General features: G+C 52.2%; 1 protein-coding gene across 2 annotated transcripts in view; it reads right to left on the bottom strand.

The window, feature by feature from the left end:
• DAGLA (diacylglycerol lipase alpha) overlaps window positions 1–20,359 on the bottom strand; it is a 73,335-nt gene extending 52,976 nt beyond the window's left edge. Inside the window, exons 1-2 of one of the 2 annotated variants that reach the window (XM_070457459.1) lie at window positions 20,190–20,359; window positions 14,885–15,019 (exon numbers count right to left, since the gene is read on the bottom strand). The gene's annotated coding sequence lies outside the window, so the exon portion shown is untranslated. The remainder of the gene's footprint in view (window positions 1–14,884; window positions 15,020–20,189) is intronic. The other variant, XM_070457458.1, reaches the window with a different exon arrangement.
• Between the last annotated feature and the right edge of the window lie 6,099 nt (window positions 20,360–26,458).

Raw genomic sequence — 26,458 nt, 5'->3', positions numbered from 1 at the left:
GACCACAGGCAGGGCAAAGGTGACGGAGGAGGGCTCGTGGGAGGCCAGCATCAGACCCGGGGACGCTCAGATACCCTCAAGCCCTCGACCACGGGTGGCCTTCCCAGCACCATGGGTCCCCCTCCCTCCTGCTCCTCTCGTCACCCTCGCCTAGAGGGCCCTGCCCTGAGCAGCTGCCTCTGCACAGTCTCCCTGTGTTAAGGGAAGCACGCTGATTGAAACCGCCCACCCTGGCCAGGCACCATAGTAACCAGTTGCATGAGTTGTTTTATGACAGGAGATCCTGATAAGGAATATGGAACCAATAAGCCACCACCAGCCAGAAGAGTTCGGGAAAGGTTGAAAGGAGACACCGCGTGTCTGTCCACTTCCCAGAATCCCTCTCGCTAGCACCCATCTTGGCTGAGTGATGCGTGCGCCACCAGGAAAGACTCTGAATTAGAATGATTGGCCAAAGACCACCCGGAAACTAATCCCATCACCATACAACCCCAGACTTCGAGCCACGTGGCAGAGCGGTTCTCCTGGGTTCCCTTACCCTCCTGCTCTCCACCCAGGCTCCCTTTCCCAATAAAATCTCTTGCTTTGTCAGCATGTGTCTCCTCGGACAATCCATTTCCGAGTGTTAGACAAGAGCCCAGTTTCAGGCCCTGGAAGGGGTCCCCCTTCCTGCAACAAATGGCGACTCTGGTGGGGACTCTTCTTCCCTGAGACTGACATCCTGACCACTCGGGGTACTCAGGGGCCAGCTTGCCTGCAAATGGACCAGACCCAGTGGCCACAACTGGGACCCTTTTGTCCCTGGTCTCCTCCTGATGCGGACAACTGGCCAGAGTGCCCCGACCGGTAAGGAACAAGAGACTTTATTGACCTCTCTCCCCTTCCCTCTCTCTGTCCTCTCCTTAGCCCTTCCTATCCTTCCCGTTTTTCAAGTCCCCTGGTACTGGACGCAGGAATCTGGTCGAAGGGCCTCAGCTTGAGCTGAAGATTGGAGACTGATCACCTCCTCTTGGCAGAGAACTCGAATTTTGGTTCTGGTAGGGCCGAGTTCCAGTCCTCCCTTTTCTGGAAGCCCAGGGAAAAGTCCCGTAACGCCTGGGTGTCAGAAGGTGGCAGGAGACGTCTGTAAGGCCACCCCTTTTGCCCCCTTTCCCGCCTCCTCCCCCTTCTTTCAACCTGGCTTCCTTTCCTCCTTTTGAAGTTTTGTGTCTCTATAGAAGGTTTTCTGAGAGACTGTATTCTTATATTTAAGGGAGTGTCTGATGAAGACTGCCAGGTTTATACGTGTGTGTTTTAACTCTGTTCTGTGTTGTGATTTTTGATGGCCGTTTTCCTTTGGCCACCATTTGGTTTAGACCTGCTGCCATTTTGTTAGAACTTGATTTTCTTTCCCTGTGCCTTGAGACCAGGGCTCTCAGCAACACTTATCTAGACCATCTCTAACTCCTGAGACTGAGGGGGAAAGGGAAAAAGCCTTTAAAATTTTTATTTATTTCAACTTTTTTTATAAACTAGTAAATTTTATATTGTAATATCTAATTCATGACCAAACTTAGAAAATGAAGCTAGATCTCTCACTGTGTCTGTCTAAATATGTCTTGGTATGTCTTTGTCTCTGGGTAATATTTTTTAGGTTAATTTGTAAATGAGCTCTATTTAACTGGCTTAAAGAAAAGTAAGCACTTACAAATCAAATAATTCTAAATTAAACAATAAATTCCAGGTTTAGGTGAACTGGGAAATATTCAGTATTAAATACCTGATATTAATGTTTGTTTGTTGACCTATCTAATATAGACATGTCTTACAGTAATCAAGTAGAATATTTTCATTGTACCTAGGTTTCATATAAGTTAAATATTATATCTGTTACAAGTTTGTCAACAAGGAAATTACCTCAAGTGAAAAAACTTCTAAAAAATGTAAATGAGATATGAGTTTGTATATAAACTCTATTAAGAATAATTATTCTTTAAGAATATCTGTCTACAGTAGTCTCTCCAGATTGGCGTAACTTGAATTTCTAAGAGTTGTACTAAACTAAGTATTGGAAGTCTATTAAATAATTAGGTCATTTCCAAATAAAATAAGATTTTGAAACATTTACTACTAAACACTGATTTCCTTCTACAGGAAAACTAAAGAGATTTGGGACTATAAATGAATAATGTCTGATGCCATCCCAAAATGTTTTAAGAAAGCAAGGGTTTTAGAAATTATCACTGGTATTTATGCTCACCAATCTATAAAATGCTAATATAAATGTTAGCTCTTGGTTGCTAAAGGAAAGCAGGAAGTGTGCTTTCAGTAAAAAAAAAAAAAAAGGTATGAAAAAATACTAAAAAGAGTTATGCATGATCAGGATTTTATAAAATTGGATTACAATTAGTTAGATAAATGGATTTTGTTAGGAATGACACGTCATAAGAAAACTGGTTAGAGTCAATTAGGTCCAAGATGGCGGAGCTGACTTTCACTCGACCTTGAGCCTTGGTCTTTACGCCCATTGTGACGTATCAACAAGCTAAATGATACACCCATCAACATTGACTAAATCTGACCAAATGTTCTAAACTTTTAATTGATCTTTTCGATAAAACTTCCTAAATTGAATTCTTTTGAAGTTCCTTTGACCTCTAGCTAACTTTGGGGTGCTTCAGAGGGCCCCTGAAACATCCCAAAGAGAGATATTAAACTGTGTTTATTTGGTTGGTTAAATTACATAAAAAAGATTATCAAATGAGTAATAAATCCACTCATGTTATAATGTATGGTAAAATTACTAATACAGATATCCTAGAAATTATATGGAGTTCTTAACATATGTCTTGGTATTCTAATGAGGAACCTGATGCGTTCACAAAAGTTAACAAAGGACGGAATGAACCAGCGAATACGCTTGTAATTTTTATGGTTTCTATCTGAAAAATTACAAGTTTGAATCTTGTGTTTTCCAGGGAAAACCTTCCTCTCAAAACTAATTATGAAAATAATTTGGTAAAATTATACATTATAAACAAAACAATTATATTTTCTCTCTATCTGACTCCTCCAGAAATTTGAACTCTTAGGTTTCCAGTAAGTTTATCAAATGAGCTAAGAAGGTTATCTCACTAACAGGTACAAAAATCTCAAGGAATTTTTGAGAACTTAAAAAGGGAAGAGTTCATCTAGGTTTGTTAGGCAAAATCTGTGATAAGCCTTTGGTGTGAGTTTCCCAGCCCTGTTTTATATTAGAAGTTCAGTCTGAGAGTCTATGAATGTTTCAGCAAAATAAAAAGTCTATAATCAATTATGGTTATATAAATCATCAGACCAAAATTAGTGGGAACAGACCTATTTTGCAAACAAACTAGCTTTAATTTGGTTGTATTTGATAAAAATGAGGGGAAAAAAATGAGGGTAACTTCAGGGAGAAAAAGATATTTCAAAAAATGTTAAATCCCAGTTTGTTAATGGAGGGCTGCATGTAGTAAGACTCATTTCTTGGATAGTTCTTTGCTGTTATGTGATATTAATGCAAAATTTAATTGAATTCTTAAAGAACACCCAAGCAAAATTTAACTGAATTCTTAAAGAACACCCCTAAACACACCCTAATTACCTGTATCTAGTTTCTGAAGCTTATCTCAGTAATCTGTCTTTGGATGAAGATCAGATGCCTCATGACCTACAACCAGGACTGGAAAAAGACATAATTTAAGGGACTGTCTCCAACCCGGATGGAAGGACTTTTTGCCAGGAGAAACTACACTACACCAGGATGAGAAGAAGACGACAGCAGAGGTAGACAGCTTGCCCAAGATGCTGGACCTGATTCGTATGATCATTTATAATGTTTTCTTGACTTCTTAGACCTTTGCATATAAATCAAATGCTTTTCTTTCATAGGCCTGATCCTAAGCTAGTTTTAGAAATCAATCCAATTGCTGGGTTTGTGGCCAATCACCTGTATCTAGTTCTGGGTTACTTTGGTAAACTTCTCTACTACAAGACTCTAACTGGTTGGCCCTGAGGAAATTTACTTTAAAAAAAAATTATAGTCATATTCAGGTCACTGTGATACTAATAGACGGGATCCCCTCACTGGGCCAATTAATAATGCCTACTCTGATTCTGGCCATAAGTTTGAGCCTTTTTCTATTACTCAAGCTCAATCAGAGCAACAAGAAAAGTTTCAGCAAGGGAGAAAGAAATCTCCCACGATTATGAGATGGATTTATATAGATAACACCAGGCTATGGTAATTTAGGTTTAAAGTCTCCCCTGTGTTAGAAACAATTAAATCATACTAAGGATAATCAGTCTAGTAACACTAGAAAACTGGGCTATGTGCCTTATAGACGGAGGTGCCAATGTATAATTTCACTGAAAGATAAAGATTCATACAGAGTAGACTAAGTCAGACGACCTGGGATATACTGGGCTACATCTAATGGAAGCTCTTAACTTAAGTCTTACTTGTGACTTTACTAATACTGCTGGCTATGTTCTTTGTATTTCACCTGTTTTACAAAATTGCTGTTTCTTACACTGTCAAATGTATGACTGAGGCCTCTGATAGAATAGTATATAGTTCCCTATGAGATCGAGGATGATAACAGTGTAACTCTAGATATGGGAAGAAGCAACAACAGGGAATGTTTTCCTGGACCAAGAGGCTAGTAAGACAGGTGGTCCAGAGAATTTTGGATACTGTTTTGTGGCCTAGTCCAGTAACAGCACATTGAGTGGCCTGTCAACAAAATCTTTGCCAAACTTGAGAATGGACATTCTCAGTACCATGGGATAAAATGGTCATGAAATGCCCCCCTCAAAATCATGGTCAAGTTTATGAGCAAAAAGGGGCTCTGCCAACTGAAGACTGACACTTGCTATCTACATCTACAGAGATTAAATCATGGCCACTGCAACTGCTGACTTTCAATGGCCCTGAAAGGAGTTCAGGGTGAAAATCAAGAATGAGGCCTTCCGTGCTCTGAGAAAAACTGGCAGAACAGGCCTTCAAATAGTTAGATCTTTTCAGGAGATTTTATGAGTCCCAATTCTTGCATCTTCTCATACCTAGAGAAACACTGACATCATTAATGGTGACATATGCTTTGGCTATTAAGGAAAATTTTACAATTAAAAGTCAAAATAGAGTACTCAGCTATGGTTCAGACATCCTGGGAAATAACCAGGTGTTACTATGGGTGTAATTTCAGATTAGACGTTGTATTGCTAAACACTTGAGTTTTCTGGGTCATGTCAGGCTTAGATGCCATCATTCTCAAAACAATGTCTGCTGGAAGCTAGTAACTTCTACCTTACTTTTTATAAAACTAGACAACTGGCCATCTGGCTAAAAGTCTCCCCAAAGTGCCAGGTCCAGACTGGGTTTCAGGCCCATTCTTCTAAAAAGAAAGAGATTTATTCTGTCTATTAAAATTCCAGTTATCCCTCCTCCAGCTACTACTAATTGGGTCTGTTACAACAAAATGGCAGACGAAGGGATTGAGATTTTAATCATACAAGGCTCAGATGTAGGACTTGGAACTCAGGAATACTTCCAATTCAGTGTCTCTTCTCCAAGCTGAGGCAGTCCTATGCCCCATTTTGACAGGAAGTTATCACAGTCATAGTTGCCCTGTTCCCTAAATTAAAACTGAGCAGGACTCTGTGGGGTGGCGACTCTGGTGTACAGATCTGCTGTGTGTTCTCCATTTCTTATCTGTAGGATATAGGCTTCATTCAGCCTCCTTGACCTTCCCTGAGTTCCAAAGGGTGGATTCAAACAATTGCTAATCAGGGAGGGGAGGGAATACAGAAACACAGGAGAAACAATCAAATGGTGGTACAGTCTCCAGACAGGGTCCTGGTTCCTACTCAAAGAAATATGCATAACAGTGTCTTTTGAGGTGGCTCAGAGGGTAAAGCCTCTGCCTGGAGTGCGGGAGACCCGGGTTTGATCCCTGGGTTGGGAAGATCCCCTGGAGAAAGAAATGGCAACCCACTCAAGTACTCTTGCCTGGAAAATTCCGTGGACTGAGGAGCCTGGTAGGCTACAGTCCATGGGGTCACAAAGAGTCGGACACGACTGAGCAACGTCACAGGAGCCCCCACCCAGGTGGAGGATGGTAGCTTCAGACTAAACACAAGAGTCCTGGAGCATAGCTCTGTTGCTTCACCACCAAAAAAGTCACAAACCCTGCAGCCCTCACCCCAAATGTTGCCTCCTGTTTCTGGGAACCAGTGATGACCATCCTGTTAGGTCTCCTGTTTGGCCCCTTTCTATTTCACCTCTGAGAGGTGCCAACAGTTTCAAACTAAATTGCTGTTATTACAAGGGTGAAAGCTGGTTTCAGATGTGGAACACCCCAACTTAGATCAGGGAGAGAGAGACTTCTGCTCTGCTAGGCAGGCCTATGCCCATGCACAGCAGGAAGAAGTTGCAGAAGAAAGAGACCTCCGCCCCAATTCCCAAGAAGTATCTTGAGTGTGAAGTCTCTCAGGGGGGAGTTGTTAGGGGAAGCACACTGATTGAAACCGCCCACCCTGGCCAGGCACCATAGTAACCAGTTGCATGAGTTGTTTTATGACAGGAGATCCTAGTAAGGAACACAGAACTAACAAGCCACCACCAACCGGAAGAGTTCGGGAAAGGTTGAAAGGAGACACCGCGTGTCTGTCCACTTCCCAGAATCCCTCTCGCTAGCACCCATCTTGGCTGAGCGATGCGTGCGCCACCAGGAAAGACTCTGAATTAGATTGCTTGGCCAAAGACCACCCGGAAACTAATCCCATCACCATACAACCTCAGACTGCGAGCCACATGGCAGAGCAGTTCTCCTGGGTTCCTTTACACTCCTGCTCTCCACCCGGGTGCCCTTTCCAATAAAATCTCTTGCTTTGTCAGCACATGTGTCTCCTCGGACAATTCATTTCTGAGTGTTAGACAAGAGCCCAGTTTCAGGTCCTGGAAGGGGTCCCCCTTCCTGCAACAACTGAGCAGCCAGAACGGACAGGTGAGATTTTCCTGGACTGCACAAACTGCTTACAAAACCAGGCAAAGGAGCAAGAGTGGGAAGGTATGTGACTCACCAGAGACGAGAGCTGGAAGGGCTCAGGGAACTCAGAGTTCAACACTCCCTGAATCTTAGTGGTGAAGACTCCAATAGGCCCAGAGAGGTACGCTGATGTACCTGAGGTCACACAGCTATGGGTCCTTGTCCTGTCCCTGGCTTCATTCCAAGACTCTTTCATGTCAACCGTTACTTCTCAAGCACATCCTAGGTGCCTAGCCTCTGGAATTTAGGCTTAGGCTTTTCCTAGATGATGCCCTGATGAAAACTGAAGTCTGTCCCCTGAGGCTTGCAAGCTGGGGGACGGGGGGTGGGCAGGGGGCCTCCCATGGCCCCTCCCTTGGCTCTCTCCTTCCCACTCATCTCTCTTGTGTAAAGAGGAGGAGGAGGTGCCCTCCCATCACCAGGGGAAAATTTAAAGAAGGGAGGAAGTGAAAAAGTGGAGAAACAGTGGGAAGGACTGGGGAACACTGGGCGCAGCCTGGAGGGGAAAGGAAGAGACCAAGAGGAAGGACACCCCGGGGGGCAGGCTGGGCAAGAGAAACACTGTTCTGGGGGTCCCGGGCTGCTACTGGCACCTGTGGCCTGAGGACCCTGGACCAGACAAGATTACCTATGCCTTCTTTTCCCTTCTTATCACAAAGTACATGTTCTCCACAGAGAACAGAAACAAACAAAAAAACAGAAAGCATCCAGGATCCCTCCAGGAAAATTATTAACTATTAAGATCTGTGTAGTCATTCTTTCCTCTTCAAATACAGGATCATTCCGTACCTGCCACATTTTTTTTTTTTAACTGAGCCAGAGAAGGTGAATATTTCTCCTCACTAAACATTTTTCTAGCCCAGTCTTCCTTCATTATTGTACAGCAGTCCATGTGCATGCAGTATGTGAGTTTATTCAACCAATTTCCTACTGGTGGCCATTAGGCTGTTTCCCCTTCTCACTGTGAGAAAAGCCCCACAGCTGGACCCAAGGATGAGCTGCTCCGGGCCCCCAGGCAGGGTGGTGCTGGCTACTGGGGGCTCCTGGCCCCCATCTAGGGTCCATTCTCCCCCAGCAGAGGCAGGGCCTTGTGTGCAGTATGGGCAGGTGGGTAGAAGGGTCTTGCCCTTCTCCACCACTCTCAGACAATGAGTGATTTCCAGGGACTCTCAAACTTGACTAGGCAGAGAGGAGGTGGGTAAAGGCAGGTTCCCAGGCCCCACCAGGCATTGTGAAAGCCAGTGGTCCTAGGTAGGGCCCAGGAACCTACAGCTGAGCCCATCAAGGCCATCAAGGTCAGCCCCAGGAGATTCTGAGGCTGGGTGAGCCTCCTGGCACTGAGAGATGCCCTCCTGGAGAGGATGAGGCCCAGCATGCTTCTCTTCCCTGAGTGAGCCGAGGAGGCACCTCAGAGCTGCTTGAACTGCAGAGTCCTGGGCCCCCCTCCAGAGATTCTGATTTAGTGTGGGAAAGGGCGCCCTGAGATTCTGACCTTTCTAACCTGTTTTCAGGCGTTGCCGCTGGTTCATGGGCCACACGCAGGAGCACTCAGACTAAACCAGCGTGGGCACCGTGTGCAAGTACAGTGGGCAAGTGCAGGTGCCGGGCACCCGCCTGGAAGGGCAGTCACAGCGGGCACTGGGTGAGCTCTTCTGAGGGCCTGAACACTGCCCCAGCCGCTCAAGGTGAGCCTTGAGTTCGAGAGCCTCGTCCCAGGGGGCAGATCTGGGCCCCACCGGCCTCAGAGGGAATCTGCAGGATCTTAGTTCTCCAGCTGGAGATGGAACCCATGACCCCCACAGTGGAAGTGTGGGGTCCCAGCCACTGGACCACCAGGGAAGTCCCTAAAGCAGCACTTCGCTGGGACCTGAACTCCGTCAACCTGTGTCATCCTCCTGACACTCCTCCGACGCAGGTCAATTATTCCTGATTTTACAGCCGAGATTCTGCAGCTGTGAGGTTACGTGACGTTGTTAAGGTCTCATAAGTGCCACCAGCAGGAGCTGCAACAGTAAGCCTGATGGTCCAGCCCCAGAGCCCGGGTTCCTCACCCCAACTCTCAACACCCTCTGCAGTTTTCCGTTCAAGCCCCACAATCATGGCAAGAGGTGAGACCTCAGAGACCAGGGGAATCAAACCAACTGCTCAGAAGTGCTCCCAGGGAAATGCAGACGGGGCTTGGGGGTGGGTCTGCTGTGTCCACACCCGCGTCCTTCCCTCTGGGCCCACTCTGCCCTGGTCTGGGTGGGGGTTGCGCCTCCTGAAACCTACAGGCTCTGTGGACACGGTCATCGGGGGTGGGGGCAGGAAGCGGGAACTGGGGTGGAGCTACCAGGAGCTCAGTTTGGTCTGAGGACATTCTTTCTTCGCAGCCAGACTCAGCTCTATGTGTGCCTTTTGAAAGGCAGCAGAGAATATCTGTGCTCAGCCCAATGAGGCTGGCCCCTTTCAACCTTCCCCTTGCTGCCATTTCCAATTACAACTTCAGAGGCGCCTGTAATTTATACATCTCAGGATGCACTGCTCCAGCCGCTTTATGATGGGAGTTCATTACACCATTAAGGTTAAACTTTTATAAAGTACTGAGCAGGTGGTGGGCTGGGCGCCTGGCTTAGTTACCACTGCTGGAAGCCTGCTGAATAGGGTTCACCTGGGGTGGAGGGGGGAGGGATCAGGTTCTCTAAAGGGGCCAAAAAATGGAGAAGGCGGGCCCAGAGGATGGGGGCCCTCTGTTAGCCATTTATTACGCCGCACAGAGGAGCAGGCAGGCAACAAGGGGAACAATCTGCAGCAGCTCAGCAAGGCTGGCAGGGGATGTGGGGGTGAGAGGAAGCCCCCCCATCCCCCTGCGGCCTGCCAAGGCGCAGGGTCTGAGCCACGGATGGGCCCACACATGGGCAGTGACAAAGGAGACGGGAGGCTGGTCTTCTCAGCAACAGGGTGGCTCCAGGAGGGGTCTTTTGTAGGAACCTGTCCTTCCTGGGCCTAAAGGGGTCCCCCAACCCAATGCCAGGTGGGGGAGCAAGAAGGAACACCACCCCCCCACCCAAGAGCAGGGGCCAGACCAATGAGGGTCCGAGGCCCAGCCGGCCAGCTGCAAACACACGGCATTGAGTAGGTTTCTTCAATCCTCCAAGGAAGCTGAGATCCTCAGCCCGTCCCTCAGCTGTCAAACGCACGTGCCTCCCTCCCAGGGCACGGCCCCAGCACAGAGCTGGGTGGGCGCCCACTGCACCAGGGCTGTGTCTGCTCTTCGCATTAAATGAGTTAACCGCAGACAGAGCACTGAGGAAGGTGTGCCCGCCAGGGAGAGGATTCTTGGCGCTTTGTTGCCGTTGTTACATTGTCTGTTTATGTATCCGGCCCTAACCTGGGAACTCTCTGAGGAAGCGGTGGTAACTTTGCTTACTCCCAGCTCCAGGCACAGAACTTTGGCCTGCAGTAGCTGCTTGACCAGGGTCCCTGAGAGCGGGTGGATGGGAGTTTTACAAGTGGCGGGGCTGTTCCTGGCTCTGCAGGCTGGCCTGGGTCCCGGGGACGGTGTTGGGCGGAAGACCAAGTTCTCTCAAAGGTATGAGTCTGAAGCCACCTCTTGAGAAACATTCCTTGACTTCCTAGGAGGAAAGAGACTCCAGATGTGGCTGGGTTTTCTGGCTCCGGGACACCGGGGTTGACGCGCCTTCTCCTTCCACAAGTCCCCGGAACCCAGGAGGATGAAGCAGCGGGGTCTGCTGGCTCAGGAAGCACCTCTGTGGCCCCGCAGGCTGGCCTCCTCCAGTCGCAGGAGAGGCTGCCCCAGCCGACAGGCTCCCAGGGCTGGACAGGACCGGATGGGACTCTGGACTTGTCAAGGTTGCCCGCGTTCTTGGCTGTGAGTCCAAGTCGTGACCCCCCACGCTCGGGATGCACAGTCTCACCCACGGCCCACCTTCCCACAGTCGTGGGGAGGGGGAGGGGTGGGGGGACGGCCGCTTGGCACAAAGGGGTCAGAGACTCTCTAAGGAAAGACTGGCCTCTCCCAGAGACCTCAGGGGAGGAAAAGGTGGATGAAAAAAAAAAAAAAAAAGAAAGAAAAAAAGGCAGCCGGATGGAAGAGGCGCCAAAGGGAAGGAAACCAAACTAGGAGAGGAACCAAGAGGGACGGGCCGCCGCGGAGAGTGCTGGGGCGGGTACAGGGTTGGACGCCAGAGGGCCGGCGGGCCACTGCCAGCCCTGAGAAGCGCCAGGGTTGCCTGGCTGCAAGATGCAGCCTCACGAAAGCAGTGGCGGGGGTCCCCTGGGGGGACAGATGAGTGGACGGCAGCTAACATTTACAGTGCTCCTGGCATTGAGTGCAATGTCCAAAGAGGTGGCATCTCATTTGATCCCAACAGCTGCCCGGTGTGCCATGTTCCACTAGACACCACCCCCCCCCCCTTTAGAGATGAGGAAACTGAGGCTCTGAGAGTTGAGGGACTTGCCCACATAGCAGTGGACTCGAATGGAGCTTTATGCTGAAGTCCATGTTCGCAGGCCCATGTTACAGTGACTTTAAAGAGAGAGAGAACGAATTGGTGCTGGGTGATTGGAAGAATGAGAGGGGCAGCGTGGTCTTGGGAGGCTCGGCCGTGCCGAGAGGGCTGGATGGGCAGTGCCAACCAGGAGGCAGTGCATCCAATGAGACTGCAGAGGCCAGGACGGTCCACTGGGCCCAGGGCTGCCGGGAGGATCCGGGCCGGCCAGAAGCTGCGGCGGGGCAGCTGGCCCAGGGCAGTGCGGAGCTCCTATGAAGCAGAGTCTGATGTAATCCCCGCCTGCAGAGGGCGGAAACTTGGGAAATGAAACCAGCCGTCACCTCGCTGCAGCCCGGCCACAGATTTCCAACGGCCATGCCAGGCGGGCCTCGCCCCTGCCACAGTCTGAGGCCTCTGCCCTCCTCCCCGGGGCCTGGGGGAGAACCGCCCCCCCCACCGCCCCCAGACCTGGTCCAGTGCTAAGACGTGCTCGGAGTAAAGCTGATGAGAAACCAGAGGGTTTCTAGCCAATGCCCTGGGAAGCCTGCCATCGGGAGACTGACAGTCTCACCGCCTTCCGGAGCAGACACGGGGCTCACCTCTCCACCAGGCTTTCCACATACTTGGAGGGGTGAGGGGAGGTACCCTGGGGCGGCGTGGTGAGGCATCCTCTGTCCGCACCGAACCTGCCTGAAGCAACCTGGTCAGGCTGCCCAGGCAAGTGGCAGACGAGACAGGTGGTGAGGTCTGAAGCTCAGGCAGGCCCCGTGCACTTCCATATGACCCAAGGCCCCAGGGCAGGCGGGGTGGCCCCCAAAGGGCCCAAGCACACTGGTCAGCCATCCGGGACACCAGACTGTGGCCTGGCCCCCTTGAGGGACCTCCTGCCCAGCTTTTGGCCCAGCAGGGTCCTCAAGCAAGGCCTTCCAGCTGGTAAACCATGGAATTCACTAGTCTGTGCAGGCAGCTCGGAGCGTGGGTGTAGATCCCTGGCCCGGGGTCGGAAGCATTCCTGGCCTTCATGCCAGCTCCTGAAGCTTTGAATCTCACACACAAGCAATTCTAACCCCTGACCAGCAGAGTGTCTTTCCCACCCAGCATCGCCTCTGAGCATGGGCACAGCCAGAGAAGGAGACAGAGTAAATATCATTGTTACTGTTATACAAATGGGGCAACTGAGGCTTGGAAAGGCTGAATGACTCATCTGAAGTTGCCCAGCAGAGCCAGAGGCAGGATCCAAGCCTGGCAGCCTCCACCTGCCTTGCTGTCTCCCTAAAATCACCCATGCTGGGACCCTTGGAATGGGTGCTCCTGATCCCCACGGCAAAGGAGGCAGCCCAACACATCAGACCAGACAAGCAAAAGGTTTGAGGCCGCTGGATAAATATACAGATATTGGATAAACAGGCCAGAGGAGATGGAGAGAGGAGAGAATAACAGGGGGACGAGGCCAGCACCCTGTATCTCAAGGCTGCTGGAGTCCAGGAAGCCCTGCTCTCTGTCAGCTGACTGCCTAGAGCACATTTCCACACCTCACCTATAAAACGGGTTGATACCACCTGCCTCTCAGGTGGTGATGGGGATTAAATGAGCTAATGCATGAAAAGTGCTTTGCATGGCGCCTGGCATGTTTGGTAGGTGCTATTTGCCATCATTGTTGGTCTTCAGTGAGAACATGCATTAGTGAGGGGAGCAAGCCATGAACATTTAACAACACACGCTCAGAAGGGCGCCGGTGCTACACCCCCTGACCACGTCACGTAGTACAGTCCTGGAGTGCAATGGCAGGGGGTGGGGAAGAAAGGCATCACAGTAGATGTGGGCACTGTGCAGGCCTGAAGGAGAGGCAAGGCTCAGAGAGGAGAGGGTAGGGTCCTGGGCTCAAGCCCTGGCTTCCCACCTACTTGCTGTGTGTCCTTGGGCAGGTAACTCACCCTCTCTGAGCCTCCTATAAGACACCAGTGGAGTGGGATGGGGAAGTAGAGGGATACTTAATCACAAGGAGTAAGTGGGATTCTTTCTGTGCTGTATGCTGTCCCAGGCTGAGTTCCTAGCAGTCACAAAATGGAAACTATTGTTATTATTACTGTTATTTTGTGGCTGAGCAAAGGTTCCTGGAGACAGATGCCCTGAGGCCTCCCAACCCCTCAAACCTGAAAGGGTCTGGCAAGAGCCAAGGACAGGGCTCTGGCCCTAAGGTGGGTGGGGGCAGGGAGCCAGAGGAGAGGCTTCACAGAGCTCACCCCACGTGAGGCCGGCCCAGTGGGAGCCGCCGTGTGCTGGGAGGCGCAAGGCGGATTGTATATAATAAAGAGACATCAATAATAAATTAACCTCAAGGAAGTCCAGGAACATCAATCATAAATTAATTAAATGGCTCCGGGAAAGGCAAGGACAAGGGGCCTCTTCGGGGCGGCAAACTGCCTCACCTTACGCAGCACGGCCCACCCTCCCGCCCCCGGCCCGCAGGGTGTGCAGCCACGGGCATCTCCAGTGGAGGAGCTGGTCCTCAGAAGCAGCTCCCCAAATGCAGGTGAAGCTAAGCCCAGCTCTCCTCCCACCCAGCCTCCAGCTCGGAGAGCTCTCAGACGCCAAGAGGGTTTCTGATGAAACTTCCCAGAATAGTAACCTCCTGGGCTGAACTCGGGCAGGCAAAATTTCAAGGGGTAACACAATGAGAATATGATCAGAAGCCTGGCAAAAAGTGTGAGGAACACTGGAGCCCCCTTGCTGGGTGCTTGGGGACGAAGGAGCACAGCCTCCTTCAGGGCATCCCAGACAGCCTCCTGCTCGCACCCCCAGCCTGGAAACTCCCCCCCCCCCCCCCCCCGGCCCGAGTCAAAGCAGCTGGAAGGCAAGTGTGGGAGCCACATCTGAGTCCCAGAAGAGGCTCTGCCCCAGGCCCCACCTCTTACTGACCAAAGTGACAAACCTCGTGGCCTCTACCTTCCCGGCCTCCCGAGGGCAGCCACTGCCTGGGTGCCAGCCTCCCCATTCCCGCCCCCCAGCTCCCCCTGGCACCTGCAGCAACACCTCTTCCCGGCACACTCTCACTCAGAACACTGTAGTGACTGCCCATGTTCAAGGACCGGACCTTCTGCCTCATGGTTGTGGCTCTTGGGGACCCAGCCCCAACTTACTTCTCAACCTTTTATCACTTCCGTTTCCTGCTCCCACGGTCAAGCCAGATCACAAAAGGTCAGCCCCTCGCTTTCTCAGCCATTGCTGCCGTTTCCTCTACAATCACCTGGCTGGCCAGGTTAAAGGCCATGGCCACTTAAGTCTCCCCTGATCTTTGTGGTTTGAGCCGCTCTCTCTCCTTTGACCTCCGGTAGCACCCACCTCTTGATGTTACAGTGGAGACCTCCAGGTCCATCTCATAGCTTCTCAATAGGTTGTGAACACCAGATTCCATACCTTGTAGGCGATGGTATGGCCACTTTGGCTTCCCAGGTGGCTCAGTGGTAAAGAATCCGCCTGCAATTGCAGGAGACGCAGGAGATGTGGGTTTGATCCCTGGGTGGGGAAGGTCCCCTGGAGTAGGAAATGGCAACCCACTCCAGTATTCTTGCCTGGGAGATCCCATGGACAGAGAAACCTGGTGGGTTACAGTCCATGGGGTCGCAAAGAGTCAGACACGACTGAGCATGCATGCATGCGTGTCCACTTCATCTTCATGGCCCTCACTGACCTCCAGCCCTCAGAAGGTGCTCAAGAAATAACTATCAGCTCCAGCGGAATGGGAACATACACCAGGGACCACAACGTTATCTTGAGTATGATTCTATTGACAGATATGCCAGATTCCATCCATGCCGAGGGTAGGGTGGAGCTAATTTCTCCTCATCAAGAAAAGGGACATGCCCTATTGCATCTCCCCCTGGTGCTAATATATGCAGATCAGGACAAAGCTGCTTGTTTTGTGGGAAAGATCCTGACTGCAAGAGCAGAAGCACTTAGTGAGGGTACTTCTCACGACTGTGATCTCTCTACTCACCAGGCATGCGGTCCTTATAACCCCGGCTCCCCCTGGGAGGTTTTACTGTCCCCATCTTACAGATGGGGAAACTGAGGTGTAGAGAGGCACCAGGATTTGAACTCCGGTCTGTTTGACCCCAGAGTCCCAAGTTCTAAAGCCCATGGGCTATGCTGCTCTCTTCTGTCACCGAGTGGACTGTCCCCGGCTGACTTCCCCGGGGGCTTGGGGAGGAGGCGGGAGCAGGCGTTGTGTGAGCATATACGGGTGTTGGAACCACTCCCCCCAGCCTGGGCTTCCTTCTAAGGAATACTGAGAAAGCAGAAAGGCTGCTCCGGTAAGAATCACAACGAGACGTTAAGCTCCCCCTCCCTGAGCTGGAAGGCGACCCCTCCCCCCGCCTCCCACTGTTTTCTCCTGCTTCAAGGGGCTCAGCAACACCCCAGCGCACACACCCACTGACACCAGGCCAGCCAGACACAGGAGCCCACGGGCTCCCCCACCACCAGGCGCTCCTCCCGCTCAGCCCTCACTTCCCACAGAAACACTTGCTTACGGGCACACGCGGCTCCGCACACGTGCACTCGCCCGGCAGCCCTGTGGCGGGAACGGCCCCACCCCTGCCCATCTCCACCAGGATCCTGCTGAGGATCGGGGTACTTCTGCCCGTGACGGTGGCCATACCACTCCCTCTACATCACCTCCCCCAAACCCTCCCTCAGTGGCCAAGAGGACCCCACAGGGAGGATGGTTTTCTGCATCCTCCTCACCAGCACACCCACTGCCCCATCCACCAGAGAGATCCCGTGCAGCCAAAGTCGGAATCAGAAAGGAAAAAGGACAAGATAAACAGCCTTCAGCCCTGCCCGCTGGGACGTAACCACATCCCACAACGTCCCAGGCTCCACGGCGCTAGATTTATTGTCCTCTGACCGCATTGATAATTCCCCAGCGCCACATGCCTGGTCTGCTTGAGTGTGTTAGTTGCTCAGTCGTGTCTGACTTTTTGCGACCCCACGGACTGTAGCTCTCCAGGCTCCTCTGTCCATGGAATTCTCCAGGCAAGAACACTGGAGTGGATTGCCCTTCCCTTCTCCAGAGGATCTTCCTGACCCAGGGATCAAACCCCGGTCCCCCACATTGGCAGGCAGGTTCTTGACCAACTGAGCCACCAGGGAAGCCCCTGCTGGAGTGTAAGGCAAAGCAATTCCAGGGAGAAACTGAACTCAGATGGAGCGCTGGGCCAACAGGTGATTAAACCCTGAGCAGGATCCCTCTCTGGTCCTGGAGAGAGGGGATGCAGGGAGGGTCCGTGCCTTCAGCTGTGGCCTAGAAGCCTCTGTCCAGAGATGCCCGATCCCCTGGCACCCCTGCTGCTGAGCAGCTGGGCACCATGATTTACGAGGCAGCTGAGGTGGAAAGGTTGCCAGGAGCTGAGTTAAGCAACTTTTGGAGAAACATGGACAAAGAAAGGGGAATAGGACTGAGGAGAGCTGAAAAAAATCTTGGCTCCAGAGAGCCCTCAATGGCCACTCCTGTGTTACCAGTTCCCTCCCCTCAGCTGGAATCTGCTCAAAACCATGACAAGGGGTGGTGGTGACCTGGCGGGCCTCCTGGTGGCCTCAAACCCTGAGGACTCGGAAGACAATCCTGCTCTGCTTCGGGCCAACAGAGGCTGGGTCCTCCCAGGTTGGCTTCTCCCATCTCCCCCGCCTGCCACCCAGCTCGCCTGTGCAGAGTCCCAGCCTCCCAGGCAGATGGCAAGGGGTGGCTGCAAAGGGCTTCTGGATCCCCAAACCACAAGGCTGAGCCACCAATCAGAACAAACAGGCAGAGGTGTGGAGGGTGCGCTGAGGGGACATGATCGTTCAATATTCACACTGGGGAGGCCTGAGGCTTCCTCTGAATGGACTCTCACTAGGAGAGCATTCCAAGCAGGAGCTGAAGTGCTGGCAACTCCTGGGGAGACAGCAAAAGGGGCCGCGGGGAGCACATACAATAGGCCTCTGGCACCCCAAGGATGACCTGGGGACAAGTGGCCGAGGAAGCACCAAGCAGTGTCCAGGTGGCGACCCCTGGGAAGGCACAGTCCTTGGCCTGGACAAGTCAGCTCACCATCCGGGGCCTGGTAGGATGTATCCTCCTCCACCCCTCGTGCCGTGACACTGCAGCGTGAACATAGGGCAAAAACTTTCTACCTTGGGGACCAAGCTTGTGAAATGGGTTGCTGGCTAAGGCAGATACTCCTGTGGAACGCTGGAGAAACGGGCCTGGGTTCATGGAATCCGGCCTGCCAGTGTGAAGCTTTCGAGCCGTGGGGTATGTAATTCAGACTCTGCAGCCCATTATTAGTAACTGGGCCCCAGTGGCGTAAAGTAAAGACCCTGGCAGCCACCCTCACTCATCTTCTTCACCTGGGTCGGCCCTTCAGGCAGAAGTGGGTCCTGGGGGATTCCTGCTACACCTGTCCGCTCTCAAGAGGCTCGCTCTGAGGGTGTCCCTCACCCCTTCTCCTTGCCCCCTACACTCCTCATGGGCCCCAGCCTCCTACCATCTAGCTTCCACCTCCATCACAGGACCACCCCGCCCCATGTTCTGGTGACTCTGACCCACTTGGCTTTCTTTAGGCCATGGCCCCCCAAAACACAGATGTGGCTGCCGCCCACTCACATCCTCTGAACCGGGAACCAAAGTAAAATCTCAAGAGAAAACACACACATCCAAGTCATGCTCCCACCCGGGTACCCCAGATCTGCCAGCCACAGATACCTCCCAGCCCGGCACGGCCAAAGGCACATCTGCAGCCCCAGTGAAGGGCTTTCTCCTGCTCAGGCCACTCCTGCAGGGCTCTCCAGTGGCTGCGGCCATGCTCGGACCGTCCTCGGGAAACCTGGGGCCTGGTTCCAGCTCAGCAGCTGACTCACAGTGTCAACAGATCCCACTTTCCCCACCAGGAGCCTTTACGCTCAGGGCCTCTAATTCCCTACGACAGGCCCTTCCTCCCCACTCACATTCCATGCTTCCACCTCCTCGGTCTCCGGCCCTGGTCTCTTCACCTGAGGATAATCCCTGACCCCTGGACAGGTCTTCACAAAGGGTTTCTGCAGGCACCATTTTTCATCCTCTGCGACCACCTTCTGATGTGGCTGTGAGAGGTAAAGTCAGCTGCTCAAGGTCACACCGGTGAGACTGGAATTCAAGTCTTCTGGCCCCAAAGGCACCGGACAATACTCCAGCTTTGAGGAACCTCAGCAGCATCTCCAAGCACCCACTTGGGCAAACGAGTTGCCAGCCCCACCCTAGTCTCCTATACCCTCAGCCTGGTCTTTCTGGACTCCTAAAGGCCCAGCCTCATTTATTCTTCTCTTGCAATTCTACTTCCCCAAGAGATCCACGAAGACCTAACAATTTCCTCCCACATCCTAAGACTTCTCTGGGGGTGGGGTGGGGGGTGGGTCTGTAAATTGCCCCTCTGTGAAGTAGGGCATATGTGATGCTGAGTGTGACCCTCACCCAGAGCTTCCCAAAGGATCGGTGAGGGCAGACGCAACCCCAACACACTCCTGGTGGCTGCCGACTCGTCTTTCAAACATGCCCCAAATGATCCTCTGGACCCAAAGGCTTCTGAGCATCACAGACACCATCACCCCAAGGAAAACACAGGACCCGGGAACCACAGATGGCTGGAGCCCTACGCCTCCCCCTGCCCACAGACATGGCCCACCTCTCAGCCCTGCAAATGTCTCAGGACACATGTTCAGAGATATGGAGCAGAGCTAAGAACCACCCACCCCTCCCCTCTTCCCCAAAGCTGGATGAATTCATGAGCCCAGGACGAGGCTAGTGCCTGGACAGGTCTCCGTCTGGGTCACCATCAGGGTCTTCAAGGTAGAAGCATCTCCTGGTAGCTCTCTTCCATGTCCATTATAAAGGACACCAACCCTCTCCCAGACTTCTGCATTCCTCAGTCCCCCAGTGCACCCAGCAGACGTTAAAGGTGGGTCTCTGTGCCAGAAGCAATACCCCTCCTCATACCCAGAGGGGGAGGACAGGCATTCACTCTGCCCGCCTACCAGGGTCTGAGGGCCACGGATTCTCCCCTCGCAGGGCCAGGCTGCCCCAGCACTAGGCTGTGCCAGGGCCATTTCTCACAGTCACAGCCAGGAACTCCTGCCATGCTGAGGACACACATTCTTCAAGCCCTGGGTGCCATCACTCCGGACCATCTCAAGGCCAGAACCATTGGACACCTTACTAATGAGAGCACTTCCTCACACCCCTGCCAGGGGCACCACCATGCGCCCACCGGCTGGCCACCGCCACCCCAGCAGGAGTCCGATGGCCATGCCCATCACCTGCCCGCACAGAGGGCTGCGCCCGCCTCACACCTGGGCGGCCACCACCACACCAAGGTGGGGGTGAGTCTCCTTCTGACACCCGTGCCAGGAGAACCACGCTGCCCACGCCCGCGCCACGCGTGTCACCCTTCCCACATCGGTGCCGGGGGCTCCACGGATCCCACACCTGTCACGGGTGCGCGCGGCAGCCGCACCTCCGCCTGCGGACCCGTCGGGCGGGCCATCGCGCGCCTTGGACACTGCCCAGCTGCCGCGCCGCTCTCACCGCGCCCAAGCCCGGGGCCCGGCCCGCCGCACCCGCGTCCCCCTTTACCTCCAGCCCGCCGCAGGGCTCGGCCCGCCGCCACCACCGCGACCGCCACCTCCATCCTGGGCTCCCCAAGGCCCCGATTCACTAACGCCGCTTCCGCAGGGCGCCGGCGCCGGCGCGAAGGCCGCCTCCGCCCCCCGGGGGACGCTGCGTCCTTTACGTAAACCCCACTCCGCCGCCAGCGGTGACCATGGCGACGGCCGTGGGGTGGCAGCGCCCCCTGGTGCCAGGGAGGGGAGTGGCGCCGAGGCCGGAGGGAGCGGAGTCTTTCGCGGGCTGGGGCCCGGCGCGTGGGGGCGGTGGGCGCCGGGCTTCTGCCGCTGCTGGGGCTCCGTGGGCGGCCGGGAGGGGCACGACCCGCCGCTCGGCATGCGGGGAAGGGAGCCGCCTGGGTCCCCCTCCTGCAGGCCCCGCGTGACCGGGTTTAGCGTGGGAGAGGGGGAAAAAAAAAGCGTGTAGGATCACTGGAGAACTAGTTCATTTGGGGGGAGGAAAGAGGGAGCTGGATTCCACCTCCTCCTGGTTCAGAGCGCTCCTTGGAGTAAGGGGGATGGGGGGCGGTTAGAGCGCATCTTCACCATCTGTGTCCTCTTGCCGTCCACCCCGCTGGGGCCCAGCATAGCGCCTGGCTTCCAAAAGGGCTCTTGGTCAATTTTGAATTCCTGGCAAATGAAGAAAATTGCCCTTCCTCTTCTGCTTCACACGCATCCATTCATTCCCTCAACAGCGCCACTGTCCCCCTGCCTCCAGCTAAGCTGGGGGAGTGAGCGGGCACAAAGATGAGCAGAACCCAGGCCCAGACCTCCAGGAGTTGGATCTCGGGGGTACTAGACAAATACAGTACAGGGTACTTGCGGTGTAGGCGCTCAGCAGAGACGGCGGGCGGTGGAGCTCTTAGATGGACCCTTAAGAAAGCCCTGGGGGAGGGAGTTGGGTCTGGAGGCCAAGAGGACCCAGCTGGGTCTCAAAGCTGGAGTTGAATTCAGAGCAAAGAGGGGAGCGGCATATTTCAGCGAGGGGAGTGCCTCTAAAGTGTTGTCGGGGGCCCTGTTGTCATCCCAAGGAAACAGGGTGACCCACAGCAGTTTGGTGTAAGTGGGAGTTATGTGAAGGGGAACTGAGGTAGATCACCCTCCTGAAAATTTTCTGAACTTTTGCTTTAAAGTGAGACTGAGTCCAGGGCAGCCTTCCTCTCTGTTGAAGCATGTGGGAGCTACTTCTGGAAGGAGTTCTGTATTATCCATGGTTATTTTGAAGGCAAACTCCAGTTTGCTTTAAAAAAAGAAAAATGGAGGCAGGGAGGACGAATACTGGATTGGATACCTTAGGGGATTCAAGAAAGAGGTGGACCTTCCCAGCCTCGGAAGAGCAGGGTATCAGGGAGGATTTAAGGACTGATTGTAGCGTAGCAATTCAGGGACCTTCTGTCTAGATCACTGCAATGAATCAGAATCAAAACTGCCAAATTAAACATTCCCTTGGTTCAAAGTTCTAGATTCCCAAAAGAAAAAGTTTTGTTGGTCCAGCTTGGGCCATGGTCAATCATAGCAGCTACATTCCACCCCCTTAGCTGCCCAGTGCATACAAATTCACACATGTATGTACACACACACACACACACACACACACACACACACACACACACACAGAACCTCCTCCCATTCATTCAGAGTCATCTTCACCAAACAATATTGTGTTCCAGTATTCCCTGGTCAGCTACCTCCAGACTTGATGTCATGATGAATATCCAGGTTCAAGATCTTCAAGGTGCTGTCCATGTCCGTTTCTCCTCAAGGTTATGGTGATCCCATCTGAGCACCTAACAATTGAGTTAAAGGGTACTTAACTACCACCACCATGTCCTCTGAATTCCTGATGCTCATAGGGTGGCAGCAGCACCATGGGGAGGGGGGTGCTTGTGAGAAGTGCAGAATCTCAGGCCTCCACGTCTCAGCAGGTTGGCATGATCCCTCAGTGTTATGTGTGCACATCACCATTTGAGAAGCACTGCTGTTCCAAATACGGGTGGAAAGGAGAAGAAAATACATGAAAAATGTGTTTTAATGGTGATCGTTGCTGTTTAAAAAGAAAAGCAGGAGGGCTGATTTATTTCATCTTCAGCAACTCCAGTAACCAACAAGATAGTGGCTGCAATCTTTATTTTTGCAACTGTTTGCAAACTCCTAAAAGGTGTTTATGACTTCCTTCCTCTAACTCCTGCCTGCATCTCATTTTCCTGGTGGACTGACCCGAGCCCCCATCCTTGAAGTTGTGTGTTAGTCGCTCAGTTGTGTCCGGCTCTTTGCAACCCCATGGACTGCAGCCCGCCAGGCTTCTCTGTCCACGGGATTCTCCAGGAAGAGCACTGGCATGGGTTGCCATTTCCTCCTCCAGGGTCCATCCTCGAGGCCCTGAGCTATTGGTGATCCTAACTGTAAAGCATCACAACAGTCTGCCTTTACCGTAGGGCATGAAGGCGTAGAAGGTACTCCATGGGGACCCTGCGTGCCTGTATCACTCTTATGCGTGTGTCTGTGTGTGTGTGAGATGAGTGTCCCCAAGTGGCCAGGTGGCAGTCCCAGTCTCCAATTCAGCGGAACCGTTATTGTGCCCCCTGGTGGAAACGTCCCTCCCTTTAGTCCTGAAACCACCAGACAATCGAAACTCAAGAATTGCCTGAACGGGAAGCAGACAGCAGACATTTTGACGCTGGTGAAACTCACATCACCGCGTCCACCCCTAGTTCTGAGACCCTTTGGAAGGAACGTACCCTACCAGACATCTGGTTCGGAACACATGTTCCCTGGGGCCCTTACCTGGTCCAGCCACCAGGCTGCTCTCTCCACTCCATCATCCCATCTGCCCTTCCTGAGAAAGCCGTCAGCCCCGGTTCTGACAGAGTCTGGCCAGGTGTCTTTGTAGACGGCCACCAGAGCTGTGAGCAGACTGGAGTCACGGAGGAAGACAAGACTGAGGGCTCCAGGATGGGAGACGAGCCAGAGATTGGTCCCGGTCCAGCTGCCGAGCCGTGTTCCCTCAGCTTGATGCCAAATTCCCACCCTGGCCTCAGTTTCCCTCTGGGTCCCAGTGGGGATAATAACATGGCTCCTCCTTCCAGGGGGGCTGTGTGGATTAACTAATTAATGAGCATGACATCGTCTGCTTCTGCAAAGGGGCTGATTAAATGCTGAGTGTTGTTATTAGAGCGATGAGGGTGTGTGACAGGCAGAGTCAACTGCAGACAGATCTACTCCCCTCGCTCGCCTCCTCCCCGCCCCGTTCCTCCGTCTGCCCCACACTCTGCAAGCTGAACATCTTGCAAGACAAAACCGAGATGATTTTTGGCACCCCAAAGACGGTGTCTAAGTTTTGCGTGTTTCCCCTGTACTGGAATGTGAGTCACGGCCCAGCTCCGTAGAGTAATCTGTCTCCGACAGCTGGCACAGCTGTGCCCTGCCTCAGACTCTTGGCTTCCAGCAGCTGCAGGGTGGGATGGCTCGGCCGGTGATTGCGTCGGGCTAGAGCTGCCTGCAGAAAGACAACTGCAGCATTCCTGAGCTGGGCACCAACCCCCTGACTGCATTGCCCCTTAGTCCCAGCGACTGACTGATTGCCTTTCCTCACAGCCCGAGGGAGGGAACGTCAATGCGGCCTACTGGCTTACGGCTTAAGCGGGAATTCAGAGCATGCAGCGTTTTAAAGTATAAAGTATCTGCTCATGGCTGCTAGAGATCTAATGACTACATTTTAGCTTGGATGCAGGGTATAGGATAAGGCATGAAATCAGCTCTGGGCATGGTGACTTTAGCTTGTTCCCAGATGTCCAAGTCCCGAGTGAAATAGTGAATGTGACTTTCCCAGTAGTCGGTGTGAAATCATTGCCCACTCACCAGTGCTGGGTCCCCCATCTCTGAGTGTTGTAGGATGCTGGCTCCCACCCAGAATCCTGGCACCCATGGTGGGGCGGATGGGAAGGGGTAGCTCAGTCCCACCACCAGGTAAGCCCCACCGGGTAAACATCTGACAACCACGAGAAATGTTATTTACCCAAATAGCACGAACTCTGCCTGTGGAGAGGAGAGAAAAGCTCTGGAGGCTGAGCTGTCAGACTCCCACAGGGAGAGAAATTAGCCAGTTTCGAGGTCTAGGGAATGAATGCATGTGAACTGGGGTTTGGGACACCTGAGCCAGCTCAGGATTACCCGGGGTTTCTCATGGCAGGATTTCAGCCCTTTTTTCCCCTAAAAATCGCTGCTCTCCTGCCTTTTTGATCCTCCCACTACGAGATATAGGAATGGGTCATGGGGGCAGATAGCCTGTAAGTGGGGGCTGGACCCATGAGGATTAAAATCAGCTACCACTGGGATGTGCTGAGGTCTTGTGCAAGAAGCAAGTCATCCTCTCCCACCCGAGGGGAGCCTGCAACCCATGCCTTTTACCTGAGTGAGCATCATTTGCAATCAGAGTCTCAACACATTTGTATGGTGATGGAGTGATAACGGTGGAGATACTGGAGGAGGTGAGAGTGTTGATGGTCTAGGTGGTGGTATTGATGGGGAGGAGAAAGGACTGATGACTTCCAAGGGGGTAGTTCTGGAAAGTTTTCCCACTTCATCCTCCATTCACTTGGGTATCACTAGTACTTTCACTGTAATGCCCAAAGGATTGGGGGATCCTCGCATCTCATTAAACCAGCCTATTTGTAAGTGTCTGCTCCCTAACGGGCATTGTAGTAACTAGTTTTTCTCCTTGGGGCACTAGGGAGCTATGGGATTATAAACACAGATGTCTCAGGAGAAAGACTGCATGCTTATTGACTAGTGTGATTCATCTGCACTTTCTGGACAATAATAACAAGAGCAGAGAGTCCTCTTGAGGTTGTTCATCCATCCATCTACCCACTCAACCACCCACTTATTCTCTCACCTCCTCTTCACCCACACATCCACCCACCCACCCATTCACCCACTCACCTTCTTCCATCCAGTCTGTCCATTGCCCACCTACCTACCTACCCACCCACTCACTCCTCCATTCACCCACACATCCATCCACTCATCCACAAATCCATCCATCCATCCATCTATCTATCCACTCACCTATCTGTCCATCAACTCTTCCATCTCTCCGCCTATCCAACTATGTCCTAAATCGTGTCCAATTGATTGCCCCTCCTAAATATCTTTGCAACTATCCACTTCTGTCCATCCCTACCAGTACCACCCAGGTACGGGCCACGCTTACCTCTCTGCAGGGCCACTGCCAAGGGCTCCTAACTGCTCCCACTACTCATCTAGTGTTCCACCCAACAGATAAAGCGACCTCCTATAAAAGAACATCAGATTACATCATGTCACTGCTTGAAACCTCGCTGTGGTTTCTTATTGCTCTTAGAATACAGACCCCAATTTTTGTTGGGTATACAGTAAACTGTATGGATGATGAATTTCCCCATATGTGTGTACCTGTGATCACACCCAGACTAAGACACAGAGTATTTCCAGTTCTTTGTGCCCATAAAAGTCAGTTACCCCACTCCCCGATGTAGACACTAATTGTATGTCTACACTTTAGGTTTGTCTGTTTCTGAACTTCCTACAGATGGAATCGTAGAGCATGGACTCTTTTGTGTCTGGCTTCTTTTGAGAAACATTATGTCTGTGAGATTCATCCATGTTATTATGTATACCAGTAGTTCACTGTTTTTTTATTGCTGTGTGATATTTCCTTAGGGTTTTCCTGGTGGCTCAGTGGTAAAGAATCCACTTGCCAATGCAGGAGATGCAGGTTTGAGCCCTAGGTGAGGAAGATGCCCTGGAAAAGAAAACGGCCACCCACTCGAGTGTTCTGAACAGAGGAGCCCAATGAGCTACAGTCAGTCCATGGGGTCACAAAAGAGTAGGACACAACTTAGCAGCTAAACCACAACAACAGCAACAATATTTCATTAGATAAGTATACTATGATTTTTTTGTTTATTCTGCTGCCCTGGCTTTTTCCAGCTTGGGATTCTAGTGGATAAGGCTGCTACATTCTTATAAAAGTCTTTTAGTGGATATTGCACTTATTTCTCTTGGGTTGGGGGTGGACAGGATAATGACCCCTAGTGATGTCCGTGTCCTAATCCCCAGAACTTGTATGTTTAATTATAGTGTGTGCTTGCATGCTAAATCGCTTCAGTTGTGTCTGACTGTTTGTGACCCCATGGACCCCATGGACCCCAGGCTCCTCTGTCCATTGGATTCTCCAGGCAAGAACACTGGAGTGGGTTG

Source organism: Odocoileus virginianus, chromosome 28 (assembly GCF_023699985.2).
Source record: "Odocoileus virginianus isolate 20LAN1187 ecotype Illinois chromosome 28, Ovbor_1.2, whole genome shotgun sequence".
In the NCBI taxonomy this organism is placed as follows: Eukaryota; Metazoa; Chordata; class Mammalia; order Artiodactyla; family Cervidae; genus Odocoileus; species Odocoileus virginianus.
This window is presented reverse-complemented; position numbering and strand designations above follow the sequence as displayed.